The sequence below is a fragment of the Pleurodeles waltl genome, chromosome 6 (assembly GCF_031143425.1).
Source record: "Pleurodeles waltl isolate 20211129_DDA chromosome 6, aPleWal1.hap1.20221129, whole genome shotgun sequence".
NCBI lineage: Eukaryota > Metazoa > Chordata > Amphibia > Caudata > Salamandridae > Pleurodeles > Pleurodeles waltl.
The window spans coordinates 1,614,807,057-1,614,831,189 of NC_090445.1; the positions used below are offsets into that span (position 1 = coordinate 1,614,807,057).

Here is a 24,133-nt window from a genome sequence, read left to right on the forward strand (position 1 = left end):
GCTCATTACAACTGAGGGTAAGAATTAGGCCTCAGAACTTTCAAAGATCAAGTCAGCACCACAATATATGTGATTTCTAAAACAGGCATTGTCTCCATTAAAGTTTTTTGTCATTTCAAAGGACAGCCCCTTTAATTGCAGCTATGCTAATACTCCTGCTTAGAATAAACTAACACTGGGAAGCAGTGACCCCTGCACATCACATGTCTACCTTAATTACCACACTGACTGTGGCCTTGTTTCAGCTTCAAGGCAGTGGCGGTTTCTTCATTAGGGCGGCAGGGCTCCGCCCCAGCTTCAATTTCTGCATCATTCATAACAGTGTGACCCTCGCTCTGCGCGAGGGTCAGGCAAAACTACAGGCACTTTTGTAAGACAAATGTGCTACAGCACATGTGCTGGGCGTCGCAGGATTTATAGGGCTTACCTGATCTCAGCCCTGGCCTCCGGCAGCCTACAACACTGTAAGGTACTGCCTCTTATGACGCACTGAAGCCTCGGTCAAAGGAAACAGCCTGGGCACTTTAGCATAAGCCCTGGGTTTCCAAAGCTGGTTGTCAATCAGCAAGGCTGTGTAGCACTGTAGCCCTTCGTCACAGGGTGGGTGGGAACAAGCCTCCATGGCCCCACCTCATTCTGGGAGTAGCTGGGAAAGGATTGAGGTGTACACGAGGCTGGCTGACCACGACGTGATCTGCATGCAGCGGCCACGGGAAAAGGTAAGTATCCATCCCCTACCTCGCTCCATCCTCCCCAACTCCTCCGTCCCTCCGTTTGCGATTTGCGGTCAGGTCACAACTCCTATGCTCGGATCAGGCCTGGAGGTAAAGTGAGGACGAATGTTCTGTACTGAGACGTATCAGACGGTGAGCGTTTGAATTTTCAGTTACTCCAGCTGCCCTGTCTCTGGAACCTTCCAAGGGCATTTAGCTGCCCTATTGTAATGGTGCTCTTTTAACATATTTGCATGGTCTGCCGACCCATGTGCTGACCCTCATGACACTGGGAGCCCTCATCTGGACTTGCCCCCTGATATACGACCAGATCACTTGGTCGAGTCGATGGAGCTGAGATAAGCGGTCTGGTCACCGCAGCCCGGCCTTTTCAGAGCTCCACATGCCTTCATGCCTGTTCTGCACAGCACTACTATACCTCATCATACCAATGGTGCCTTGTGCAGTGAGGGGTCTAGGACCTTTCCCGGGCCCCCTTTACGTGTCGTCCGAGGGGTTCTGCACCACACTCACAAGAATCCTCCAGCAGTTCCAGGGGTGCATCTAAAGGCCGCGGGACCAGGGGAACCGGGGCCGGCATTCACACTCTTCCCCAAGTACGACGCACCTCGCATAAGGGCAAACCAGGGTCAGACTTACACCTCGAGGTTTGTGAAAACGTGTATAACTTTACACCAGTCATTTAAATGGGCCGGTACTGAGTACCGGCACTTTTTTATTTTGAGAGGGAGAGTACCAGCACTTCTCTGAAACACGCAGGTACTCTGGCACAGAGTACCTGCACTTCTATTTTTCCATTTCAAGCACTGCTTTACGCACACCGTCTATTATCAAAGAATATGTATGTGGTCGTTATTATAGGGTACAAGCTCGCTCCCCTAAATGTACATAAGTTTACTCACCTGCCAGGAAGGAGATGAATAGCGCTTAGGTGCGTGCATGCTTGATTTAAAAAAAAAAGGTGTGTTAGGGCCCTTGGCAGGGGCCAAGCCAGCTTGCGCCATACACTGCCCCTGACAACACTGCCAATGTTTCCAACACAGCTCCTAACCATCATCAAATAACTCGTATGCCAATTGCTGTCTGAGCAAAATGTTAAATGTGTGGTTATTTCACCAGCGCACTTTTGTGTGCATCTGACCTTGCCTAAATAAGTAAGGTTCAATTCATAATTTTTGTGCAGAAATTTGAAAACTGTTTTACACTTATTGAAATGTACGTATGTTAAAATTGTGGGCACGGATCGATGCCACAGTGCATGCATGATGCAGAATATTGCTAGCCACTGTTGTTACCAGGATTTGTATAGCGCCTTCCACTATAGCGTGGGCGTTTTCTTTATCTAGGCACACTGCCCATTGAACTGGCTGTTGTAGGCAGTTAGTTGTAATGCTTATCAAGCCTAATGGTCACTATATTGACTTTGCAAAGATGAAAAGCTGGTAGGCCGTGTCAATAGTCAAACGTGTGACATGCAGCTTCCTGAACATCTCTGCGTTGAGGCTTAACCCATTCAGTTCCGTCACTGACCTGTGGTTTAATGAGAGAAAACGATCCTCGCTGAGGCTTCAATTGTTGTACGTGGGTGGTACTCAGTAGAGATTAAAAATAAATGACGTCATGGGAAGATGGCGCTGACAGGACAAAGGATCGAGGGGAATATATATCTAATCCCTGTATTCTAGAGGGTAGCCCTCGCTGATACAATTTGTCCAAAGAAACATGGCTGTTCAGTATTTCCTGCAGAATTTTGTGCCTTTTCACAGAGAAGTTTGAAGATATTGAATTTGGAGAGCCTGAGCTTGATTCAAAGGCCGTACTTCACCCGGGCCTTTGAATCAAGCTCAAGCTTAGCTGGCAAGTTTTCAGTATGCATATGAGTGACATTTATATATGTGGGGGTGCCTGTGAGTGACATTTGCATCCACATGCGTGACATTTTGAGTGCCACTTTATCTTGAGTAGATATAGCAGAAAATGTGTGAAGCACAAATAACTGACAGCCCAATTAATGTTGGTTAGAGCAATAATGCATGTTTACTTAGCACTTCACGTAACACACTTTTGACATTTCAGAGAGTTGCTATTGCTCTTATTCAAATCAATGACCACAAATTCACCAGAGGAGGAAGGCTAATTTGTTGCTGTGGGAATCGTATGCTCCTTAAATACCAGATATACGTGACGAGCATTTCAGCAAGAGATCACTTTTCCTGTGATGCATTCCCACTAAAATAAATCACAGATTTTTTTTTAACTAAGCATAGTCTTTTTAATCATGCTGTGTTTTAATGTGTAGTCTTCTCACAGCACCAACATCTCCCTGTTTTATGCCTGAGTAGCTAATCCACAAGCTAGTCCACACATTTTCTTTGCCTTATGAGACTTTTGATCTTGGTTATATCGTTAGAAAGTTACGAGTACAAGTCCCAGAATGCAAAGAAAGCCCTGAAGTGTATGAGTTAGCCAGGGATGGAACTGGGAAGCATGAGGTGTGTACCTTGTTCAGTGAAACTTTGATACAGAAGTCACTGCTTGATAAAGAAGCACTCCTCCCCCTTCCTCTAGCCCTTAAGCAGGGGTGTTCTCAAACATACAGACTGCAATTGACATCAGGTTTAATGTAGCATTCCAGTCTAATTCATTAACAAATTGCTTTGCATTTGTGCCTCTAGTGGACAGGCTCAGAAGGAAGTGGTGTGAGTGCGCCTTGAAGATCGTCTGCAGAGTTAGCCTGTATCCAAAACACCCACCTGCCCCCAAGCACACGTTTATATGGAAACATCAGGCAGACCTGCCACTGGCCAAAACAATGTTTAACAGCTGCTGGATAGTTGGTGTGAGCCATTGCTTGGAGAGCGGGCCTTACCGCTCCTGTCAGGGGCTTGTGAGAGTTTCTGTGCGTGTGTGCCCTATTTGAAGAAGCCAGGCATTGTAATAGCATTGTGTTTTTTCAAAATGGCGAGCTGCTGTGGAAACAAAAGGACTATAAGTATCATAGTGACACACGTCAAACTAGTATAACCATCGCATTAAATCTAGGCTGACAGGGCTGAAAAATTGCCCTGGGTAGGAGGCAGTAAACACCACGCCAAAGGGCAACCAAGTGGATTTTGTTAATTATTCCTACAGTGCCTCATCGCACATTTGCTATGTCAGAGAAGATATAATGCATGATTAACTCATTTTAGTGTGATAATGCGGATACCAGCACTAATATGCGCTAGTCTAACACATGTGTGTTACTTGGCAGGGCTGCTCAGGCCCTCTGACATTACCCTTGTCAATAACTAATTCGTTGGGAATGCCCTCCGCCTTGGATATCATGGCTTAAATTTAGCTCAGATTGATGTCATTGATGCCTCCTCTTCCCGCGCCATTTCATACACTTTCAGTCAGTCTTGTAAACCAATTGAACTTTGCATTCAGCACCTTTTAATTGAAAAATCAAAGCAGGTTAAACAAATCAGTGAAAGGTGCACTATTTTATCTTTAGAAATCCCTATTGCTTGATGCAATCACTGCAGATATCTCTGTTTGTAACCAGGGAGCCACAGCATTGAACTCTGGTTGGTGTAGTGGGGAATAGTGATGTGTGTTTTTAGTGTTATGAGGTCCTGGCTCTAAAACATATACATCATTTTAAACTTGCATTACACACAGTATAAGATAGGCAGCCACAAAGTGCACAAAAAGATAGTGGAATGTGACATAAAGTGCTTCCCAAATGTAGATCTGATTAATATGCAGACAATACCTAGTGCAAACATTTTTAGAACTGTCCATTAAAAAATCACGCACTCCACAGCTCACCCTACAATACCTCCCAAAAAGAATACTCTTCAAATGACTTCATCAATTAAATCCCATACAGGGCTCGAAGAGGCCTTTACATGCGTACATTTACAGTGGGGAAACATCCTGAACAACTAGGTCTAATCCACTACTTGCCTGAACCACTACTGCTAAACAACTAAAAAGTCTCTACAACTAAGTACTGAACAACTACTGTCTGAACAACTACTGTGTCTGAATAACAATTGCCTGAACAACTAATTTTAAGGTAAGGTTTTCCTTTTGGTTTTTATGGTTTATTAGTTGTTTAGAATATATATATATATTAGTTGTTCAGGCAATTGTTATTCAGACACAGTAGTTGTTCAGACAGTAGTTGTTCAGTACTTAGTTGTAGAGACTTTTTAGTTGTTTAGCAGTAGTGGTTTAGGCTATAGTTGTTTAGGACCTAGTTGTTCTGTCACATATTCATTTACAGTTATTACAGGCAGAAGTCATTCTTTCAAGAAGGCTTTTTTCTTGTTCAGCTTTCCGTCTTTGTCTTGGGTTCAGAGCAGTGGAGAGTCCTTCGCTTTCACTACATCCACCGGGACAGCTGCCTTTGAAAATAAAGTCAAATTAAAAAGTATGAGCACGCCGTGCTCTTTTGATCCTGCCCACTTAAATCTCTGCTGTGGAGTTTTTATTCTCCTTCTGAGCTCAGAGTCGTTAGGAATGTCTGCTCTTGGGCAGAGAGGGCTGCCAGCAGCTTCCAGTGAGCAGTGACCTTTCAGTCAAAGCTGTATTCAGGCACCATTTAAAAAACAAATCTGCGTTGTGCCTGCTGCCCAAGCCCCTACTTGCTAGACCACTTGAAGTGCGATATTCAGAGTAACTATGCCCACCACATACTGACGGCCCATCACAGTAAAGTGTCTGAAAAGGCTCTATCTGACTACTTACCCCTGGTCAGTTTGTGGTTGTTAAACCTTAGAGGTGGTGCATCCATTATCCTCATGCAATTCTGGAGCAGGGGTACCTGGGTGGAAGGAGAGAAATCAGAGGGAAATAAAAGAAAAACAATTGTGGAACCTATCAATGTACACTACTTGAGATTTGAAATTTAAAAGTAAAGCTTGGATATTTAGCAGAACAACTACAGTAGGGGATGTGGTGAGTGTGGTTAGTTAGTAAACCACCATTGACTAGAGGAAGTAGAGAAAGGGGAAGAAAAAAATCCAGTTTACATGACTGTATTTCAGAAGAGGGAGGGCCTTAAGGGCTTAGTGGTGCCAATACGTCTATATGGCAGTGGATATTCCCAAACATGAAATTCAGAGATGAAATTGAGTGTCCTCTGCACAGTAGAGAATTGAGATAGCCAAGGTCTCCTCCAAGTCTTCCCGCAGCTTCATATGGATATTAAGTAATATTCATGGCAGAATCAAGCCACAAGTTATGCAATTGTGGATAGGCTTGAGTAGCCCCCATGGATGGCTTCAATGGCAAGGAGTGTCCCATGGTGCAATACGTAGATTGGCAATGATAGTTTAAAAAGAGGATGAACAGACAGATATGATACAGAACAGTGTTGCACTCCAGAAGTAAAGTTCCTTTTTGATGTTACAACACGGATACAACCCTAAGTGAAATCCAGATTAGGGGGACTGAAGCTAATTTCAAGGTTAAGGTGATAATTCCTCGAGTGCAAATAACACTTGTGCAGGAAATGACATTACTGTTGCTTTTCCAATAATAGTCTTTTACTACCCTTTTCTAAATCAGATCCCTAGTTTCTTGTATCTCGTCAAGAGCCCAATGAGAACAGTTTCTGTGCTCTGCTTGGGATGCAGTCTGAGTGATGAAGATCAGGAGGGAGTGAATATGAGGTACGCAGGCAAGCCGTGACCACAGATACCACACAATTGGGTGTGTGGGAACTCGTGTAAGCTCCAAGGAAGTGGAATAAACACGCAAATGAGTATGAGCACCAAGTATCTCTACCAAAGCCCAGTCTGAAGACACACTAAAAACTGCTGCTGTGCCTATGAATTGTCATATGGCCGGCCACAGTTTGTAAAAAACCTACTGAGAGGGTATGGTGTTTTGTTCCAAATCCCATCCCATGTCCTTGTCTTACGTTCCCTGAAAGTTTACTCATTAAACTGTCCCAGTGGCGATTCTTGCTGAACATTGTGCTGCACAAAACACATTTTGTGGGGGTTTTGCGTGCATGATTCCCACATGTATAGGTTTAACAAAAAAAAATGTTTTCTCCTTATATAGCAGCATATAGACATTGACCCCAGTAAGGGCTTGGTGTTAGATCAAGACCACAGGCGCACATCAACCTGAGCAGGACCTTTTCAAACAAAAGTTAGCTGTATTGGACAGGTGTGCTCTCCCAATTGGACATCTCCAACCTGAGTGACTGCACTTCTCCCACCATTCCTCTAATGTCCACCAAATCCCCACCATTTTTGCAACTAAGCATTTACTATCGAGCCTACCAACCCACAGTACTGATTGGGCCCATTTCATAGTCCCTGGAGAGAACGATGAGCTCACTTCAAACACAGCTCTTTTCTCGCCAGCATGACTAATGTGAATAGGACTAGTCTTTGAATTTTGGAAACTTTAACAATAGACCCATTTTCCTCCTCAAGGACACCAAAAATCACCAAAGCTATGTGCAGCTGAATTTCTCTATCCAATATCTCGGATAGAGCCTTGTCTACATCTTGCCAGAAGAACTGGATCCAGGGAGACTGCATGACCATGTGTATGTCATCAACCCTTCAAGGCCGCACTTGTTGCAACTCCTTATGGGTTGGCCGCCGAGCCTCATCAATCTTTTGTGGGGTCCAGTAGGCTCTATGCAAGGTGAGCAGGTGGTTGATACTGTAAGGATTGCAAGGTGACTTCATCTTGCCGGAGATCTAGAGAAGGGACCTGCTAAGACTGGTTCTTTAAAGATGCAGACTTCAGTGACTCAAACAAAGTTAACGTAGATACTTGCCAGAAGTTTGTTACCTCCAGTGTCAGCAGGCATCCTTTTCCAGATCTCCTCTGGCAAGATGAAGTCAAGTTGCAATCCTTCCAGTATCAATGGCACCATTTTGCCACCTCTTTCTTGACATGGGAGCTCTCTTATAATTGAGAATCTAAATTGACACTGCCCCATGCTTCTTGAATTGTTTCACACTCCCAGCTTGACAGCTGGTAATAGTAAATCTGAACTGACCCTCCCCTGTTACCAGAGGCATATCTTTCCAAGATAACAAACTCCCTTTCTGAATAGTCTGCCCCCACCTATTTATCCCTGCATCGATCAGGGGCCTTGCTAGACTATCTTTTAGACACTCCAAGGTGTGAGGGGAATTCCAAATGGGAATAAAGCCACTATAGTATGGTATCCCTAGCATGTATCTGATTTTCAGCAAAAGCCAGATCGCTGCACCAAAGGTGTTTAATCTCACCTTTTTTACAAATTTGGGATCCTTCTAGTTAATAAAGGAAATGCAGCCACAGCCAGATCGCTGCACCAAAGGTGTTTAATCTCACCTTTTTAACAATGTTGGGATCCTTCTCGTTTATAAAAGAAATAAATGTCTATGTGTTGCATGTTCTTTAACATTGCTTGGAGCATGAGACCTATATGCACCCAACAACAGCCTTCTAACATTCTTTAAATGAGCAGCCCAATAGTAAATGTTAAAGTCTGGGGCCACTATGCCTCCCTTAGTAATTCATGGGCAATGCTTTTTCCATGAAATCCTAGCTTCCCTCGAGGCCCGGATAAAACTACAGATTTCACCCTGTAATTTCCCAAACCTCTCTGATCTGAAGGATAAAGCAATTGCATTAAAAAGAAAAGTGAACTTGTGTAAAACCGATATGTTTATAATATTAGATATCCCTATAATCATAAGTAGAAGGCACATCCACAACTTTAGCAACCTTTTAGTGTCCGTCTTGATTTGATCAAAAATAACTTGGGCCATTCTACCTAAATCTTGCATCCCTTGAATGCTAAGATACATCATCTCTTCCTTCGATAGGGGCTATCACATGGGGTGTCTCTCCAATTTCATTGCACAGAATACAAACATAACCAACTCAGTCTGTCAGAAGCCTTGGCAGCATCAAATGTTAAAATTGCCAACTGTAATTTGCATATGGTTGCCATATCCACTGCCCCCACAACCAATGTGTCAGCTCTTGTAACTGTTAGCCTCTAACAAAGCCCCTTTGGTCCTGGTGCACAACCCCACATATCACTTTGTCCAATCTCCTAGCCAAAATGTGTGGAAGTCTCATTGTCACAAGTTAGCAAAGAAATTGGTCTAAAGGATTCACAATATTTGTGGTCCTTATTGGCTTTTAGTATCATAGTAATTATGGACTCATCTCAAGAGCCCCGTGAGGTACCCAGCAGTGACAAAAAAGTAATCTATTAACCTGACAAAGATTGCCAGTATCTGGTTCCCCAAAACCATATGCAGCTCATTATGAGGCCATCGGACCTAATGCCTTCTCGTTTTTAATTCACGCTGTACCACCCTCACCTCTTCCTGTCTCATCTGCTGGTTTAAAGCGGAGTTCATAACAGGTTGAAGTTTCAGTAACAAGGTCTCCCTTAAACAGCTTTCCATTTGATCAACTGATATAGGGCGAGTCCTCAGTATATAACCCTTCATAGAAGTTGCAAATAACCTGTTCAATGTCTTCCTCCTAGGCACACCATCTCCCTGTACTTGGGCCTTCTTTCCTCCTGATAACATTCCTAGTATTATCTACCTTCATCTTCCAGGCAAGAAGCTTTCCAGAGTCAACCCTGTACTCATAATGGGATAGCTTACTAGCTTACTGGTCTCCCACTTTGTATGCCAACTTCCCGCCACATAAACTTTTAGATCATCCCTTGCCACTGTGAGTTCGCTATTAAGAGTTGCGAATTCCTGGGCTCCACACAGGGGTTTGCTGGTCACCAACTAAAGCTTACATTCCCTCCCCTGTAGCTTTGAAAACTTTGTGCTGACCTTTCTTATCTTATATGTACCTATACTTTCAATCCTCCCTCTGATAAAAGCTTTAAAGGCATCCCACACTATGTTGAGGGGAAAGTCTTCATTTATTAAAAAAATAGCCAGCCATGTCCTGTCTCAGCTGAACAACCACCACATTGTAGAGCAATATCTTCCTATCTAAAGACCACCTAGAGGGATCTGACTTCTTACTCAGAAGCAGCACCAACCTAACCGCTGAGTGATGTGATAAGTGTTCTGAAAGGTGAGACACTTCTCTCACTTTACTGAGGATTCTGGCATCAACCAAGAAAAAATAATTTTGAGCAAAAGGGCATATTTCTTATTATGGAAAGTTAATTCCTTAACCTTGCCGGCCCTTTGTCTTCACATACAAACTAATTCCAGATTTTTAATCATCTGCTTCACAGACTAACTACTAATTAAGGTTCTGGCAGCGGGTCTTTGGTATGCAATTCTTTTTTTTTATGCTGCTAAGTGTGCAAGTGTTGTGACAACAGGGCTTTGGTGACAAGGGGGCAGTTAATGTACCCAAATGTATCTGACTACCCTCAGGGAACACTGAGACCTCACAGAGACAATCACAATGGATTTGGCATTCCTTAGGAGGTGCCCACCTTTGATGTCCCCTAATTTGCTAAATGCTCCCCCACACTGCCCTGGCCTTCTTTCTCTGACCTTTTTCTGTAATGGATAAGGGGGCTCCATAACCCTCTCTTCATTACCTCTTGTGTCAGACTTCTTTACTGGAAATATGTGTTTGCTGGGGTCTCTCTTCCCCTTCTCTAGTGTGACCCCCTTCATCGGGGTTAACTCTGCGTGCAGCCACCAGCATGTGCTGGTGCTTCCTGGCACGCCCTAAAGGTAGATCTGGGCTAAAATGAAGGGGTTCTGACAAGCCCTCGAGCCACCTCTTCCAGATTACCATACCACCACACCGCTCTGTAGGAGATCTCTAGCAAACAACCACTACAGTTTGTGCCACCATAAGCACTACTCAGATGACTGCCTCAAGTCCGCAACTGTTGGAAATGGCCCTTTTTGCAAGGATGCCCCAAATGTTTTGCCTTTCTCTTCCTATTTTTCTGACCTTCTTGTGTTGGCCTTAGGACTTTGAGCACTTTGTCACTTGTAACCAGTGCCAAAGTGCATGTGCTCTCTCCTCTAAATATGGTATAATTGGTTTACACCTGTTAGGCATATTTGATTTACTTGTAAGTCCCTTTGTAAAGTGGTATACCATATACCCAGGCCCAGTAAATTAAATGCTACTAGTGGGCCTGCACCACTGATGGTGCCACCCACAGAAGTAACCTGTCAAACCTTTCTCAGGCCTGCCACCACAGTACCTGTGTGTTTAGTTTATTGCCACTTTGACATGGCATTTAAATCTACTTACCAAGCCTTCAACTGCCCTTTCATTACACATAGGACACCCCTAAGGCAGGCCATAGGTGGCCCTATGGGCAGAGTGCTGTGTAAGAGTAAAGTAGGGCATGTACTTGTATGTTTTACATGTCTTGGTAGTGACAACCAACCTATTTCATTGTTCACTACTGCGAGGCCTGCTCCTCTCTTACGTTAGTATTGGGAATTCCCTTATACCCTCTTAAGTCATATTTGGTATATTTAGAATGGTATTGATAAATCCTCCTTACGAGAGAATTTGGATTTCACATTACTATTTTAGAAATGCCACTTTTAGAAAGTGGGCATTTTTCTGTCCTTATAACACTGTACTTTGCAGCCTTTCTCCAATACATCTCTCCTGGATGACAGTTACACTTTGTGCATTCCCTCCAGACAGCCACCCCACAGGAAGGGTTGCATGTGACAGGAGATACACCTGGATTTGTCTGCATACTGATAGAATTCCTGGGCATGAAGGAGTAGAGGTGGCTTACATTTACATTTGAATAGGTTGTGTTCTGCCCTCACACAAAGGGCTGATTTATCCCCTAGTGATAGTCTGTAGCCAGAATGAAAAGGGATCCTTGTGCACTTCAGAAAGCTCTTTTGTAGTCACCCCCTACAACTAAGGCTCTTTTCAGTATAGGTACTGGGGATCTGACCCCATCTAATCAAACACTGAGTGGGACCTGTAATCAGACGCTGCTGGCTCTTCATTTGCACATTGCCAGGAGGACTTCTGTGCTTCCAGGAGGGACTGCAATTTTTGATAATTGCTTTGCTATGATGGCCTTCTGCCTGCTGAAGTGGTGGGCTATTAGAGGGACTTCCATTTTGCAATCTGCCTTCAATGTGCTGGCCTGATACTGGCTGCTACTTCCTGCTTCCTTGTGTACCCCCAAAGTGTCTTCCAAGGGCTTGTTGGCTTACTCCCTGTTCTTATGAGTCTCAGGGTCATAAAGGACATCATCATGTCCTTATTTTTACCATCCCACTGCTAGAGAGCAGCACACAGCTCTGCACAAGAATAGAGCATCATGTGCTGATGAGCAGTGCTTCATCCTTCACCAGGGAAGTGCTTTGTGCTCCTACAATGTGGCAAGCTTCAAACTAGAATGGTTGCATCTGCTTCCAGCATTTATGCTGAAATTGAGGACTATCCCGTAGTAGTGGCAGAGAGTCAGCCCACTCACCATCTTCCTGTTGTGACCAGTGTTGCCGGGGTAACGGCTAGCCACACCTCCAGCATTGCCTACGGGAGACTGCTGGGCACCCGTCGGGAGAACCTGACCTTGGAACTCCCTTCCTGGAGGCTCATCCAGCGGCAGCGCCTGCAAAGCACACACCTCGCTGGGAGCAACGTACTGTGATCAATGAGGCCGTGGGCTGCCCATAGCTGCTCTGCAGTCTTGCAGGCCACTGAAGTTACTGGTGTTCAACCGCGGGATTACAGAAGAGGACTCTCAGACTGATGATTAATTTTTGGGCACTGTGTGTTTCTTTCCCACTCCAACACCCATACAATCTGTTTGTTGATCCCCTGTAAACTATTGTATATGGGGTCTGTTTGTTTCATAGGCCATGCATCAGTATTTCTTTCTCCTTTTATATGATTTTTAAATTGTATTGTGTTGGATGGCCTGAAGTTTGAATAGGGACCTAGTTTATTATTTTTGCATTTCATTTTTCTTCTTTTGTTAAAAAAAAATGTTTCTCAGTTCAGTACCTATTCTCCATGTTTGTTACGCTTGTAATATTAATTCATTTTATTATATGGCCTCGTCTGCCAATGGGCCATGTAGCCAGTCAGTACTAGTCACCAGTGCATGAAAGAACTGTTTCTGTAGTCTGTGTTTTTAGAACATAATTTACAACAGGGATGGCATTGGATTAAATTTAAAAAGTTGGCTACTGTTTGTACTGCATGTTTTTTTCTGCTAAAAAGTGTATATGTGGGTTAATATTTGATGCCATGGAAGGATATGTCTTGTTGTAAAATGTTTATAGCTCAGTTAATGTTCTTGTTTTCTTCAGTGCCACCACACCTCCTTTTTCTGACTAGTTTGTGTGTAGGTACTTTTGCCATAGGCCACCATTTGTCGTTGTTCTCCATTGCCTGTGACCAGGGGCCATTTTGTGTAGTCTGTGTCCATAGGCCTGAATGTGTTCTTTGTTCTCAATGCCGCCTTACTCATTGTTGTTGTTTGACCATGTGTCTGGTATCCATTTTGTGTATCCTGCTACTGTGCTTTTGTCATAGGCTTGCATGGGTTCTTTGTTCTTCATGCCTCCTTGCTTGCTGTTGTTTGACCATGAGGCTGGCAGCCATTACGTGTAGGTAGCCAGCATTCTTTTGCCACAGGCTTGGATGGATGTGATATCTGTTTAATAATATGCTCGGTGTTCATTGTAGTACATGAATATTATGAACATGATTGTGATGAACAGTGCTTTATATTATTACATGCATTTCTCATCTCCACCTCCTTGCCTCACAACAGGTTCACAATAGGTTTATCCTACTCCCATACAAACATCAGCAATTTATTATTGCTTTTCATTTTATTTTATTATTTGTATTTTTTATTTTATTTTTTCAATGTTGTGATTTTACATTTTTTTAAATTGCTAAATTTGTTCAATTTTAACTTTTTAATCTTAATTTTTTGTTTTATTTCATGTTAGCATGTTTTCAATTATTTGCGTTGCATTTTGCCTTGATTCATCCACCCCCTAACTGCCATAGGTGCACAGCTGCACAACAGCATTCATTTTGTTTTAGTGTAATTCCTTTTCCTCCTGGACACCCTGCCTGCCATAGAGCAGGTACAATAGGTATATATATATATATATATATATATATATACACACACACACACACACACACACTTTTAATGATAATTCTATTCCCCCCCCCCCCCCCGCCCACCTTGCCTGCCATAGGCAAACACTAGCCTTCATTTTTTAACGAATATTCCATTTACCTATGCACCTTCCTGATTGCCACAGGTGTCTTCTTTAGAATAAATGCACATAAAGCAAAGAGCTATATCTGTATGTTGTGTTTAGCGATGGGCGGAACTCATGGAGTTCTACTCCGTGGATTTATGCTTTCCTGCCATGCCAAGCATTGGAAAGCATGCAGCATGAGATTAGCAACTATTTAAATAAAAAAAAAAAAGGACGCATATTCAATGCAAATTTAACCTCAATTTCAGCCTTGCAGACTTACCTTAGTTTGTGCAGGAGTCTGGGTGAGTTCGCACAATACTGCATCCACGACTACAGTACAAATAGGAACAAAGTCAACAGCGGTCTCCAGCTTGCTTGACTATGCATGTGTGGCTGTGTCAGAAGAAGCTGCCGCAAAAACAGAACTAAAACAGCCCCTGTCCAGAAAAGGATGTGTGTAGCATTCGAAATAGTTGGCTATTTCCTTACAGTTACTTGCTACCTTCTTACAATCTATTGATATGAGGGTTTGCAGAACCACAAGTTATGTTGTATGTGGTTATTTTGTGCTAAAAAAATTGTAGAACTATTAGAAAAGCTGATGTTATAATTCATGTCCATGCATTGGTTAAATTAAATCATTCCATAATGGCGACTAGTTTATGATGGGTATTTTGTCACCTTGCCCCTGTAATCCTTTATCTATATCTCTGCTTCCACTCTCACAGGGAACTTTCCAGGTTGACAATCAATTCATCAGTTGCTAGTGCAATATGTGCGGGCAATGTGAGATAAACACAAGCAGTCCCGACACAGCTCATACTAGTTCTTGCAGCCCACAGCAATCACGAGCCAAAACCAGAAGCAGACTACTGTGGCCAATTTTAGCTACACCTCCCAAAGGAGTATAGTACTTGATACGTCTGTGCATTGCCAATAGTGGATAGGAAATGCGGTTACATTTGGCATGAAAAAGGCAGCAAAGAGCTTCTGTGTCGGTCAGGCTGAGAATCAAACAGGAGCGTAACTAAACTTGAGAGGTCTCCCTGCAAAGTACATGGAGGGCTGCCCTCTAGACGCACTCAAGAGCTCTCAGGCCAGGGTAATGTTCTGAGGCAGTCCCCTAGTGCTCAGAGCCCTCCCCCCCGCACCACAGGGACTGCAGAGGCCTTTGTTACTGCACTGGAATCAAAAACTATGGGTGGGCGCTAAACTCCGCAATGCGGTGGCAAGCAGAGCTTTTGTTGAACTCAACATTACCAAGCAGAGTGGGCAGTGGATAAAACTCCTCAAACTCCACCGGAAGAGCGGAGTTTACCACCCACCACTAGCTGTCTTATAGTGATTGGAAATTACATTTTGTGCTATGGTGGTGTGGGTTGATTTTAAAATGGTTGGATACATTTTTGTAAATTATTACCTAAGTAACCAACCACACTAAATTATATTGCCTTTTTCTGCACTAATTCAAACTGCAGCAAATCCACGTTTCACTAGGGGGGTCATTATGACCTTGGTGGTCTTTTGGCAAGACCGCCGATGGACCGCCGTGCGGAATGCCGCCAGTGGTGGCGGTTTGCCACTCGGCGTATTAGGACTGTTGGCAGCACTCCGTCCTTTTTCGGACAGAGAGCCACCAACAGCCATACTGGCGGTCGGCGGGGAAGTGGAGCCTGCTCCACCTCCACCGCCACGTCAGCAGAACACCACCCACCGAATCACATCCTGTGGTTCGGCATGGCGGTGTTCTGTTGATGATGTGGTGTCGGCGGAGCAGCCCCCATGGATCCCATTCCCTCCCGGAGGATCGATGGACAAGGTAAGTCGATCGTCCGTTAGGGGAGGGGGTGGGGGGGTGTTGTGTGTTGTGTGGGTGCATGGGGGTGTGCGTGTGTGTATGTAGTGGGGGTGTGTGAGTGCGTGTATGCTTGCGGTGGTGTTGTGAGGTTGGGAATGAGTGCATGTATGACTGTAGGTATGTCTATATGGTTGTGTATGTTTGAATGTGGGGTGCGTGTCTGACTGTGTGTGTGGATGTTGGCATGTATGTCAGTGTGTGTGTGCGTGTATGTGTGTTGGTGGTGCCTGCGTGCATGTCGTGTGTGTATGGTTGATGTGATGTTGGGCGTTGGGGCAGGGGTTCCTCCCACCTTTGGGGGGTGTCAGGGGTGGTGGGGGGTGTAGGGGAGGGGGTCGGGGTGACCGCCATGGTCATAATTCCCAAAAAAAGACCGCCAGCCTGTTGGCGGTCTTACCGCCGCTTCTCCACCTTCCGCCAGGGTCATAATGACCACCTAAATGTTTTTCTTGTTTGTTTGCTTTTTGGTGCACAAGAGAAGAGACATCACCCACAGTACTGCCGAACAAAAAGCCTGTCTAAAACACATACCCACAACCAATTACATCAGTGTTCCAATCTCTTCCACTTCTACAGCTCAGTGCCATTGCCCACTGACAGCTTTGAGATGGCCCCATGGATAGGCCTGCCAAGAAAGTGGCCAGTGAAGGCAAACCAGCTTTCAGCCACTTGCATGCCGACCACAACCTTTTTCGGGAGAGATGTGTGCCTGTCGCACTGGCCTCCAGGGAGGAACCTCAGCGCAGTACTCCTGCAGAAATGACACCACCCTGAATTAAACCCAAGGCCATGTCTGTCAGCGAGGCAGCCATTGCAATCATAGCGATGCCAATGAGCTTTGACGTTAAATTGGATTTGTCTCTTTCTCAAAGTAGTACTCAATCTTTTCAGGACACAGAGCAAAGTGGAACACAGCTACAGCCAGAAACAGTAGATCTTCCTGAAGTTGGACCATAACAAGAGGTTGAACTTCTTTCTGTGCAAGAAGCTCTTCTTTTAGAATCATTGACTCCTAGATCTCCAGCAAGAAGAAAGGAAGGGTGCTTCACCATCTTCTCCAAGCACCCCTTCTGAAGATGATGATGATCTATACATGTATTGGACCCTGACAGAGTTTGAAAGGTGCCAGGAGCGGCAAGGGTAAAGAAAAGTTTCTGAAAGTCTTAGAATTTGGGAGGGGGTGAGGAGGAGGATGATGATGACAAGCCAGCCATTGTTATGGAAGCTGGCACAGAGGAGATCAACATTACTTCTCCTATTCAACCTGATTCGAAGGATATGGCACTTGTCCCACTGCCAGGTCCCATATTTGTAAAGCCCCAGCTGAGACCTGCACCAACCCCTACATAAGTACAAGTGTGCACTGCAAAGAGGCAATCAACAACACACCCACCTGACTCCAGTTGTTCTTCAAGTATTTTCACTGGCACGCTACAAAAGTACTCTTCCTCAGTTTGGGACATTTTACGCTTAGCAAGCAGGAGATGAACATTGCAATATGCTCCATATGCCACGCAAGTATTTGTCAAGGTAATCCTGGTTCACATTAGGGTACTGGAGGCCAAATGACCCCTATGAAAAAACATCACACAAACTAGTGGGAGGATCATCTTAAAACAAATGCTGAACATGGTAGTGGTGAAGGTGGAGAGAGCCAGGAAACATCAGCTTCAATCACTTTTATAGGTCATGAGGAAGATGAGGGTGACATCTTTAAGCAGAGCAACCATGTCCCCAGCAGAGTGCCAGCATCACCCACCTCAGCAACCTGAAAATGGCACAAGACACAGAGTCATATAGAGACTCTACCACCTCCTACTTCTTGAAATTCATCTGTGTCAGTGACCCCCAGAAAAAAGAAAATGCAGACTACTATTTTGGGCATGTTTAGCCAGAAGTGGCCCTATGACTGCAATCACCCAATGGCACGTTTGTACACTGGGAAGCTGGCAAATATTTTAGCTCTGGACCGACCTCCTCACTTTTTCTTTTGTGGAAGGAGTGGGATTTTTAGAATTTGTGCCAGCCATCAGCCACAAATGAATGGTTCCAAGACAGACGTTTTTGCCAGAGTTGCTGTTCCAGTACTCCATCACCATGTGCTACAATTGGTTGGACAAGCTTTGCAGCAAAGTGCTGCTCACACTATCAATCTGATGACAGATATGTGGACCAGTTGTCAAGCCACTGACTACATTTGCATCACTGCAGACTGGATCTCTTTTGTTGGGATAAGGCAACAGCTATCTATAGGTCTTTGTCCTAAAGGAAGCTTTATGAGCCCTCAGCAGCATGCAACATTAGCCATGTTCACTGTGGAAAAATCACATACAGCTGCAAACATCTTGGAATAATTTAACAATAAGGTGTGTGAATGGCTGCGACCCAGAGGTCTCAGCATTGGATTTATTGCCACAAACAATGGCAGTAATATAGTCAAGGCCAGGCAGATGGTACTGTGTTTGGTGCATTGCATCAACCTGGTTGTGGAGGGGTTTCTCAAAAACGAAGACAAAGTCAGCAACATAATGACCTCCTGCAGAAGAATCTGCACTGCATTTCAGCCATTCTTTTAAAGCCCGGAATCAGTTGAGAATTATTCAGCACGCTAATGGAGTACCAGTGAAAGTCCTCATAGAGAAAGTGCCAACATGTAAAAACTCAACCTATTACATGTTGCAATGTCTGTGTGAGCCGTACAGACAGATCAATGACTATGTCATTCAAAGAGAAGGGGATGCAATTTGTAAAGCTAGGACCATGGATGCGGACAAACGAGACCTAGTCAAATGCCTGACACAGATACTACTCCCTTTTGAGATTATCACATGGGAAGCTAGCAAGATGGACAGTACAATGGGCCAAGCTATTCTGTTGCTGCATCTGCTAGAGTACCAGCTACAGAAGGTGTCTGAAAGTATTGAAGTAGCAGGTATGAACAAAAACACAGAGGCGCAAACATTGGTTGAGAGCTTAGTCCATCTCTTTACTTGTATTACAAGGCTGTAAAAATGACATCATGTTCTCCAAATAGTACATCTGTGTCACACTTCTTGATCCACAGTACAAAAACATAAATTCTGGTCACTTTCATGGGTTTTTCTGAAAGGGATATTTCAAAATACAAGCGGTAGATTATTGAGCAAGTCAAAGACCTAGAAGAAGTAAGTCTGTAAATTACTAGAGGCCAACTCCCAGGCAGAAGTTGTGGGGTGCCGCCTTCAACTTCCAGTGAGGGTAGTCTTGTCTAACAGCAGCCCTAACTTCTTTGGCTTGGTTTCAAGTGACAGGTCTTAAGGCCAGTGCAGAGGCAGAGACAAAAGAGGTCGAGCAAGTGACAGCACCAATGACCATTGAAAGGATGTTCCAGGAGTATCTGAAGGACCCAAAAGAGGTCTATGTGGATCAAAACCCATCATTATATTGGTATGCAAAAATGTGCCAATGTCCACTGCTCAGCAGGCTGGCAATAAAGTATCTGGCTTGTCCTGTAGCCAGTGTGTATGCTGAGTGTGTGTTCAGTGCAGCTGGTGCAGTTGTCACAGTGAGAAGGACCAGTCTCTTGCCTCAACATTTGGAGAGATTGACCATGGTCAAAATGAACCAAAATTTCATACCACATGATTACACCGTTCCTCTTTCTGAAACACCATAGAAGGAGGACGAATAGTCAGAATCAAGTATGTTAGCCGACCAACATCTGGCAAACTCCTGAGTTTGAAGATGAACTCTACCTCCCAGATGGTGTATGCCACCGTAGTACATTTTAATTATATATCACCTTTGCACCCAAACAAAATTGCTATAGATAGTGGAACATTATGTTTGTGCCTGATATATAGTGCCCCACCATTTCTAGTCACGTATATATTGCTGTATTGGAGTTGGACCAGTGTGCAGTGAGGAAGCCTCCACATTCCGTTCAGGACACCGGAGACAAATGTCTGCCTCCATCACATGCCTATCCTTTTTTTGCGCTACCTAGCAGGACTGCCCCAGAAGATTATTGATTTACAAGACTGCCAAACCCAAATTCCAATGTGTTGCTTGCATCAAAGAGGAGGTACAATTGTGTACCTACAACCGTGCTTGGATTGGAAGAAGTAACTACAACTATTGCACCAATGTGTGATGATATATTACGGAGTGCTTGTAAATGATGACTGATGATTTATGTGGTGGCGGACAGTAAGGGAGTGTGTTCAACTATTTAGTAACCTTGATTTTGATGAATTGCAATGTTTGGTGCCTTATGGGTGATCATTTTTCTGAAGGATATCGGCCCTTTCAAACTTAGCAAAATGTACCTGCATGGTCCACTTCGTTTTTCTGGTTCATCAGGGACCAGACTAGCCACTTCAGTTAACAAATACAAATCCACACAAAATATCTCTTATTTGATTTTTCATGGTGGTATTAGTATGGTCTCAGTCTTTCTAAAGTTATAATATAAATGTATAGGTATAAACCACTAACTCTGTTTTTCTTTCAATTTAGTTGCCTGTGAAGGATAAACCTTTTGATTAATCCTGCAATTGGAGATCACATAGGTGGGAGAGGGACTTTGTTTGTGATGCATTCTCTTTTGCCACACTACCACTATCATTAAGAAGGCACCCTAGGAAACCATTTAGTAAGGTGTTGGAAAATTGAGAGAGGGAGCAGCCATTGCTTCATCTAGTCAGGTAAGAGAACTTTAGGGAGCCGTGAACTAGTTTAGTTAATCTGTAACTAACCTCTACTGCAGATGAGATAAGTAATCGTTTATCTAGGTTTCTGTAGGCAATATAGGGAATGGCAGCATACCCTACTAATAGTGAATATCATTACAGATGTTAGTAGGACAAGGCTATAACTAACTATAACTGACATACACTTTGAGAAGCAGAATAAAAAGGCTGCACAAAAAGGCAGAGTTACAGTAAAGCACAAAAAATTCTTCAGACATAAAGTATAATAAAAACTTTTCTATTTAATAAAAAAACATCTCAAACCACCTTCTTCACCTACAACTGGCCCACCCCTCTCCCAAAGCAATTTCTTCCCATCCCCAACCAATGTCTGGCATAGAAATGTCCATAAGAGTCCAAAGAAATAACATGCCTTACCCAAATCCCACCCTCTCCAGACACAACAAAACTCTCTCACACCAAAACATAAAAATGTAAAAAAGTGTTTGAGGCGTGCCATCCTGCGGCCCAAGTGTGCCAGCTCACACAGCACGCAGTGATGTAGTAGCCAGTCTGAAGGGTGGGCAGCAATGGTGGTACAGGAGCAGGTGGCACCTATCTGCTGGAGGTGCTGGCATTGATGTGGCCTGGAGGCTGGAGGCCTAGGTGGCTGGCTGGCAGTACTTGAGCCCAGGTCAGAAGCATGTGCCTCATCCTCCTCCACCACCAGCTGTTGATACTGTACTTGGGTGGCCTCCAACCTCTGCTGCAGGAGCCAGTCTGCTATCTCCTGCTGAGTTGGTGGTGGGTCATCACGAGTAGCTATATCAAGAAAGAAAACAAAGAAAAAAGAGAAATTGTAAAGAATGATCCGTGCAAACAATTTAAAATTATATAGTGGCACAGTACCAGCACATTTCTGTTCCCCGAGGGCCATTGGAATTTTTGATGTGATTAGGAGAGTCACAGGGACATGATTTTGCCAGCACATGCCTCACATAAAGGCACTGACCGACTGAAAGAAGGCAGAATACCTTAGGTTACAAAAAAAAACTGACTTTTTTCTTGTAAAGGATTTCCTAAAATAAAGTAAACCACACAAACACTTTGTATGGAAAAAAAGAAAAAATAACTCATTAATGAAGAAGGCATCATCCACTATGGAGTACAAGTATTCTGTCCTTGTTGTGTTAAATAAATAGAGCTGTGCTAACTGGCACATCAGATACAAATTTGGGGGCAGCTTCAATGGGCAATTATCTTACTTTGATTCCAATGGCACTGGTCTTTTCCAAATAACATTCAATTCTACTCTGACTCCAAGGAGGCCCATGAATAATATATGTTGCATGCATCATGTCTAACATGAGGATAATAATCAATCCTGTCAGCCGTAAGTAGATGGTGGGAGAAACAATGCACTGAGGTACAGGGAAAAAAGCACGATATATAGAATTTATTGGTCACGTTCGTCACAGAGTATCCATTCTCAAAACACAAATCACAGGCACTTAATTTCAATGTACTTCCTGTCCTCACCCTCAAACACAAATTATTCCTATCAAACACATTTACTTGGCTTTACGGAAAGGAAACTGACCTTACTCTGCTGCAGAGTAAGGTACAGGGAAAAGGCCGGACAGGTATAGTATAGGTTTTGCTATCGAATAATGGGATGTCACTGATTATCATGTCCCCAAGCTTAGGTTTAGTTAGTCACTTTAGTTGAAACTGAAATTTGATGAATGTCAAAGGGAAACTTTTGAACAGGCATAAATTCATTATGGAAGCAATTACATAAATATATGAACAATGTGGCATATGCCAAGAATGTTTTTTTTCAATGCTTTTGGGAGGCTGGGACAGAACGTAGGAGCAAATAGAGGGAAAAAGTACAAGGAGGTGACTTAGTGGATGCTGGAAAAGAAGGGAAAGACATCTTGTTTTCATTTTGATTTGCAATCCATTTAAAGCTTTGTAAATGCCGCATTAACAGATGCACATTTCACAGCCAATACTGCAGTGCTGAAATGAGCCATGCTGCAGTTAGGTAGGGTCATGGCCCATGGGTCGCAAAATGCCATGGGTAGGGAAGTCATGGATAATGATCGGTGGGATCGGTCTTGCTTAACAAATACAGTGGGTATGCTAGTAATTGTCAAAAACCAAGCAATGTGAATTTCAACCTCCAGTCCCTGCCACCGCCGAGACTCCTCCTTCAACTTCTGAGTTATCTTGTGCACTGGTCAAGGCCCTGGCACTGTTGGTCTCTGAGGCTGGAAAACACTTTATACATTTTAGATGCCAGGTACACCTCTCCTTTTTATTTTATTTTTTAACAAAATACAACTGCAATACATGCCTACAGTTTGTTCACAGTATCTTCTCTTCTATCTAAAATATAATTTTGGGTATTTTGTTGGTTGGCAATGCTAGAAAAGCCAGTTAGTCAAGCCAACTGAAAACCTTTTGTAACAGAGGCACAACAATATGATGATGACTGAGTCATTTGATGTGCAATGAAGGGCGTACAATAAAGTGGTCAATGAAGGACATATGGGCCCTCTGACCGCCAGGCGGCTGTGGCGGTGTCACCGCTGATGGGCCGGCGGTGAATACCACCAAATTAGGAGTTTGGCAGTTAGGCCGAAGCCAAATCACTGAGCCTCCACCTGTCCCGCCACATTACCACGTTCCGTCGGCTGGAGGTGAGCAATAAAGATTCCTGTCGCCAGGACACACTCGCACAAAGATCCACATACCTGCACACAGGCACTCACATACTCCCACACACAAGCACACCCCCACTCACCCACACACACCCCCATTCACACTAACATACATACACAAACACCACACTCACACTCAAGTTGACCTAGTCCTAATTTCCTAAACCTTACCTGCGCCCTAAACTACATTGGAACTAGTAATGCATTACAAACAAATGATCTTTGATTCGCAATCCCCTTTAATGAGCCAACTCAATCAGTTTTCCTTTTCAATGCATAGATGCATACTACACAACAATGGAAGATTGCTTGGCACTCTATGAGCTACAAAAAAAGAAACACAGAGAAAGCTAACTCACTGATATTACTACTGCCACAGTACCACTATCTTAGTGACAGGAAGGAGGAGTTTACTCGACTTCTTAAAGAATCAGCCCAAGCAAGCATCTACAGCTACAAGCACAACTAGGTAGCACTGATCACCTGGCTTGCTGAAATTGCATCACATAATATTCGTAATGTTACGTGAACTTATCTCGGAGTGTGAGCGGCTTGCTATTTAAAAAAAATAGCATTGTAGGACACAACAAATAATTAGTAATTACTCACCAAGCCCTGCAACCTGGATGCCCATCAAGTTGAGTAGGTCCTGCTCCGGGTTGAGGATGTTGGCCCAGTGGTGCACACACACCAACACACCCTTCCTCACAGCAGCCGATGCTCCCACATGCCATACCCACACCTGGGCCTGCTGCCAGCAATGAGGGGATATGGCACTGCACAAAATAAACTAGTGCTGCAACCTTCTCCTCAGTGAAAATGGTGCAGGGATGCACCCCTTGGTGGTGCCAGAGGCTGCAAGGTGTACGGTTAACAGCAGCCCCTGCACTGGCAAGGCCTCGCCCACGCTCTGCAATGGCACTGGGTGGGAAGGGAAAAAAAAGAAATAGGAAAGAGA

At 43.9% G+C, this 24,133-nt stretch overlaps 1 long non-coding RNA gene across 1 annotated transcript in view; it reads left to right on the top strand.

Moving 5' to 3' along the window:
* Positions 1 to 622: 622 nt before the first annotated feature.
* Positions 623 to 24,133, top strand: part of LOC138302192 (uncharacterized) — a 127,888-nt gene continuing 104,377 nt past the window's right edge. Inside the window, exon 1 of the long non-coding RNA XR_011205328.1 lies at positions 623 to 719. This is a non-coding gene — a long non-coding RNA (uncharacterized lncRNA). The remainder of the gene's footprint in view (positions 720 to 24,133) is intronic.